We start from the raw sequence: 6,719 nt of genomic DNA on the forward strand, positions 1-6,719 counted from the left end.
TTTTTTATTATTGATCAGAAGGTGCTCCTAGATTTTTTTAAATTAGGAGGACAAGTGCTCCTAATTACAAAAAAAAAAAATTGCTTTTAAACTGTGTGTGTGACAGGTATGGCTGTGGAATGGGGTTTGGCTGAGGAAAATTTTTCAGTCAAAATATTTGTTATTTTTTTGCTTTAACCCTTGTTTATGGCGCTATTTCAAAAATTGTCCTATATGTTCTGTCAAAGACAGAATGAAACGGCACTAATGATTGGGGTGAAGATGGGGTAGCTCGAGAAAAAAACTTAGCGTGTGTGTTGATGTGCAGCCTAGAGCCCTGAGCGGGACAGTTTTCTTTAGCCCGCTCCCGCTGTATTTCTGACCATTACAGCCCACTCCCACAACATGTGTGTCCCGCTCCCGCAAACATTCTAATATTGTATATAATTTTCACACATCAGGGAGCCGCTATCAATATGCGGGGTATTAAAATTCCTTATTAAGGTGTGCAGAATTATTAGGCTGGTTTTCTCTTATGGATTAAATGAGCCAAAAAAGAGATTTAACTAAAAACTAATACAATACAGAAATTTCAAAGTTAAGGCATGACCATTGGTCAGCAAACTGCTCATTGGGTCAGCGGGGTCAGAAAGAAACAGGTGGAGAAGAAAATATGCATGTTAACTGCAAAAGAATTAATAATTAATGTGAAGAATTAAGTGTGAAACCATCAGGAACCTTTTAGTCTCCAGTGCCACTATTTTCCAGAACGGCAACCTACCTTGAGTCTCCAGAAGTACAAGGTGTCAGGTTCTCAGAGACTTTTCTTGGGTAAAAAATCCTAAAAAATGACCCTCACTTAATAAGAATAACATTCTGAAGTGTTATGAAATACATGAAGACTATTTTTATAGGCTTTATGGACAGATAAGTTGAGAGTGACTCTTGAAGGACCAGCACCACATCCTCTTGTACCACTGTTTGAAGAATTGATCTTCCAGAATCTGGCAGTAAGTTTTAGGAGCTCATTTTTGTCAGTCTCTGCAAGACCTCTGCAAGACAGACTTTTCAGAATAGGAGATGGACTAAAAATGAACTCCCAAAACTTACTGCAACATGGAGCTAAAGAGAAAATGTAGAACTTGAAAAATTGGAAAAACAGCTTAGTGAAAAGTGTAGAATAGAAAATAGAAAGTCAGATTTGCAGATTTGCACGTCCATGAAATATTTTCAAAAAATACTGATGTTTTGAGCAGCTGCATGTTTGAGCAGCTGCCTTCCTCTAGGTCAAAGATGAAAAAATGGGATTTACAATAAAAAGTAATTTACAAAATAATTTTGACTTGAGTTTATTTATTAATGAGTAACGTATCTTTTGAGTGAATGTGCAAATTAAAAACAGCTTAGTGAAAAGTGTAGAATAGAAAATAGAAAGTCAGATTTGCAGATTTGCACGTCCATGAAATATTTTCAAAAAATACTGATGTTTTGAGCAGCTGCATGTTTGAGCAGCTGCCTTCCTCTAGGTCAAAGATGAAAAAATGGGATTTACAATAAAAAGTAATTTATACAATTAGTTTGACTTGAGTTAATTTATTCATGAGTAACGTATATTTTGAGTGAATGTGCACTCAAAATATAAGTTTACCATGTTATTACAACATTTAACCACTTTTTATTCATTTAAAAATTGAGAAATTCTTTCAAATTTAAATATTGTACAAGAACTACAGCAAAAACCAGTTTGATGCATATTTTATCAATATTTTAGAAATTGAATTTGAATATTACCAGTACTGACTTCAATGGATTTCATTAAATTAATTTGAACACAACTGCTCAAAACGGTCTAAATTTATGAAACCTACACATTCAAAACAGTATTACTTTGAAATTGTTTTAGAGTGTAAGTTAAGTGTAAGTGAACTAAGTAATGTAAGGTCTTTCATGACACTACATATGCTGGGGTGTGAATTTGATAGGTGCTTGATATAAAATAAATGGTGCTTTAAAAAGTCCTTGAAAGTCCTTGAATCTGGTGTTCATGAAAGAGTGGGAACCCTGTAGTTAGGGGAGCCACCACAGTTGAAAAACTCCGCAAAGGACTGGACCGAGGAGCAACATTAGCGTTTCTGTTCCCACACTGCCGTTTCCCATTGAGCCACTCGATCAAAGCCACTTTAGATTCCTTTGATGGGAACGTGGATGGCTGGAGAGAGCACTTTGCCAGAAATGAATGATACAGTTATGGCTGACCAGAATAATAGACAGCTGGAGGAGGTAGTTGAGGTTCACTGTCATAAGCAGTAAGATCTCCGATGGGGGAACCGACGGTGGATTAGCCATAGTAGGCGTGTTCACAGCACTGGTTTTAAATTGCTGGAACTGGGCAGAGAATTCGGCAACCTGCGCTACAAAAGCCTGAACTGCTCGACCAGTCAATACGATTTGCTTCTCTTGGTGTTCCATACAGGCGTTGTTACTTGCCAAAATGTCTCTCAGTTCAGAGGCATTTGCTGGATCCATCCTGGTCACATCGTTACGTCAGGGAAAATAATGAGCTGGATCTAAAAGCAAATGCAATCAAATAGCGTGTTTATTCATTTACATTTACATTTAGACATTTGGCAGAAGTTTTATCCAAAGCGACTTACAAATGAGGACAATAGAATCAATCAAAGCAAGTAGTAGAAGTGTTCTGTCATGCGAGAACAGCCTAACCAAGCTTGTCGTAGAACGAAATTACCATCCAATCACAATTGACCATATGCACGGAGCGCTATTTAGAACTTCTGGGTAAAGATAAGCCAGCTCGTAATCTTCCGGTGCAGCTCATTTTATATGTGCTATATGTAGGTAGAGCATGGGTTCAGGATCTGAAATGGTGCTGACCGTAGCGATGGAGATGGAAAGAGAATAGTCAGTTGTCTCTGGAGCAAAACCATGAGTCTTCTCATGGAAACCTCTCCTGCCTCATTCTTATCAGAAACTGAGAAACAAAATAATTGCAACCCCGTAAATAATGATAGCGGAATTAACATACAGTTTCATGTTATTAAAGAACATATAATTTTATATGAAGAGACATATAATTTTATATGCAGAGTCTGGTAATCCCAGGAAAGTACCCTGACACATAACTGTACATTTAAATGCTGACAAATAAACACTATTGTAACTGTTTAGGCGGTTAGGCTGAGCTCGTAATGGTATTCTCGATAATCAATATCTTACCTTCATAGCCATGAACACATTTGTAAAATTTTATAAAATTTTAAAGCCTTTATTATTTCTCAACTCTGTGCAGTAACATTCACTTTATTAAAGGTTCACTTTTCACTCATGAAGACGACATGAAGAAATGTGCCAAAATCATATCTCTTGGCGAAAAATAAAGACTTTTTAAGATGAAAATGAAATTACCGTTATAACCAGGAGGTGGCAGCAGAGGATCACTCATTGACTGCAGCTGCCATTTCAACTCCCTAGTTTTTTTCACGTCTTGCTTTTTGATTTATTATAAAATAAATATTATAACAAATTGTAGTACTTTATCGCACTGAAGTATAAAGTATAGCAAATGCAGCAAGTCACAAAGTCACAGGTCTTTAAAAAAATAAATAAATAAGGCCAGACAACAGCCTATAATGCTGAATTATTTAAATACCCATATAGTTAAATACAAATTAAATAAGCTGGTATAACGATTAAATAATGCATTCAATATTTTGAAATGTTTAGATTTAATTTAATAACTACATCGTTTCAGTTTTATCCAACACAGACTTTTTGCTGCTGTAGTTTTGTTAGTCTGAATTTTAGTCTGAATCCTACGGTGGCTGAGAGAGCTCAATGTGCTGCAAATGAAAAAACGCATGCAAATAGAAAAAACACCTGCAAATTAAGAAAACATCTTCATCAATTTGACAACACACGCACTGCAAATGCTTACAATACAGCCAAATAAAGAAATGCGCTGCAAATAGGCACAGACCACATCGGAAATGTTTAAGGGAACCGCAAAGTGACGAACATGGCTGGGACATATTTATCCTAATTATTTACCTTATTCTAAATAAGCCAATATTATGATCAGTACCACCATTTCCTATACGCAGAGAGCGCAGTTTGCGTAGGGCACCAACTCCCAGGGGTGCACCATCCCAGTTGCTCCAAAAAAAAAAAAACGTGACACGCCATTCCCATATCCGCGACCGCTCGCACCTTATGTTTGCGGATGAATGCCGCAATCATAATTGATGGACAACTATGCCCGTGAAAAGACATCAGCCATCCGGCACCGAGAAAAAAAAAAAAAAGTGAAAACGAAGCCCGTGCATCACTTTCAGGCACATTCATTATCCTGTGAAACTTTTTTGGCTGTTGACGTTAATAACGTGTTTTAATGTCGGAAATAATTTCACCACCACCAACGCATGTAATATTCTCTCTGAGTTTCCATGTTCCCTTACGAAAATAAGCCATGGTTTTAACACAAATAAACCCAAAAATCATGTTCTTGGAGCCATGGTAACCGCAAATTAACCATGGTTTTGTTACTTCAAACAATAATTTACATAGAAGTATTAAGATAATAATTTTTTTGTGGTTAAAAAACAGACCTAAGCCAACAATAGCCTTTAAAATGACTTAAAATGCATTATATAAAAACAATAAGGCAATAATGATTGGTTCATTAATAATTATATGGTTTCATCGAATAACACTGTTAAAATACATAATATAGGCTAATACAAAATAAACAATTTATGTACATTACATGTTATTACAAATGCCTGCAAAGGGAGCCAAAGGCCTGGTAATTGCTGCTGCTACACTTACAGGACAAATAAATCCTTGTTTAATAGGCTATTGACCAAACATTTAATTCAAATATCCACTTAATCTTTAATTTTTGGCCACCTTTTTACCATACATGACACAGCCTCTATAATTTCTTCAACAAAAAACATATGGACATCACAACCCTTACAAAAATTAACCATGGTTTTATCGTAGTAAAACTGCTTAATTCTTTTGCGTGATTTCTGAATGCTTGAGACTACAAAATCAATCAGACAACTGTATTAATAAAGTCATAGCCCTAGGTAACTGTCTGAGCTACAATTGTAATTTGTAAATAATACAATTTATTTATTTACTTTTATATTTTATTAAAGTTCTATTTTGAACCCTATAGTAGGTGGGTTTTTTTTTTTTTTACTTCCATAATATTTTAGGGAGGGGGCACAACAATACAATCCTGCTTAGGGCACCCATTTGGCCAGCAGCGGCCCTGATTATGATTATGGTGTTTCCATGAGTTGCTTTTAGAATATTCCTTTCATGTTCCGGTTTTACATGTTTTATAGTACATAGTTCGATTAATGGCACACGTCAGGGACGTCGCTAGTGGGGTGAAAGGTGGTGACGATTATAGGGGCCCGCGGCTGAGGGGGGAAATCCCGCTGCGAATGCCCGAGGCCAGCATAAAAAGACGTCATGAAAGCTTATCAATTGCACATGTTTTAAGTCTTGTCAATTTAAACATTCAAAACAGTTTAAAGCATTCAAACACAAGACGTGTAAAAACTCAACTGAGTGTTCGCGCGCCGAGTTCGGTGCTCACACGGAGAGCCGCGCAAACACTGAACCGAGCTCTTCTTCGCTTCCTCCCGTGCCTGAACGAACAAATACACCTCGCCAGTTTAAACATACAAACACAAAAAGACATGAAAAGCTTAATTCAGCACCCTGAATTCAGCTCTTCTGTGCGCACAGCGCGCACGCAGAGAGCCGGGTCTCACAGTCCTTGAACACCGAATTGAGTTTAGTCTCTTCTTGCTCTTGAAACGACAAATACATACAAAATTGTCACAATACCTGTCTTTGTGAGTATCCTCGAAAAGACTGTCGGTTATGTCTTAAGTGAAAGTAAGCAGTTAAGAAAGAAATTGAATGTGTATCATTATATTGGATGTATTGTCTCTTAAAGTGACCGCGCCTAATTTACTAGCTGCTGTCAGTGTTCTTAATGTTAATCCAAGAAATTAAGTGGGAGAAAATCACTCACTGCTCTTTACTGAATTACTTTGTAGTTTTAACAATAATTTGTCTATATTTAATTTATACAGTGAAAACTATGCAATGCTATTTACATTTGATTATTCAGTTTCTGTACCTGGACACCTACAAACTTGAAAAAACTTAAACATTGTTTAATTTGTATATTTGTTTATTTGTGCTATTTACACAATTTAAAACAGGGTCCACGGGTATAACCTGCACCGGGGCCCCGCAAACCCCAGCTACGGCCCTGGGCACAGGTCACTCATCTACTGAAGGAAAATGACCTGTTGAAACAGAAATGTGTGGATCATGATCGATACAAACGCAGATGGTGTTTGCGGTTAAACGGGGTTCATGAGAAAGAAGATGAGGATGCCAGAAGTGTCGTGATCGATATTCTGTCACAGATCGTCCTTCACTCTCCAGAACAACTGCAAATACCGTGGACACAGTTCATCATCTTGGGAAAAAAACGAAGGGAGCAAGACCTCGTCAAATCATCATCCATGGCATGAGAACTGTATGCGACATGCCGGTATGGAGGATGTCTAAAAAATGCACCGGTCTGCATGGAGAGAAAAATCCGCTTCAAAGAGGATTTCTGCAAGGAGGACAGAGAGGCTCACACTCGATTATGGCCTAAAGTTGAGGAGGCAAGAAAGAAGAACCTG

Source organism: Sinocyclocheilus anshuiensis, unplaced genomic scaffold (assembly GCF_001515605.1).
Source record: "Sinocyclocheilus anshuiensis isolate Anshui unplaced genomic scaffold, SAMN03320099.WGS_v1.1 scaffold1171, whole genome shotgun sequence".
In the NCBI taxonomy this organism is placed as follows: domain Eukaryota; kingdom Metazoa; phylum Chordata; class Actinopteri; order Cypriniformes; family Cyprinidae; genus Sinocyclocheilus; species Sinocyclocheilus anshuiensis.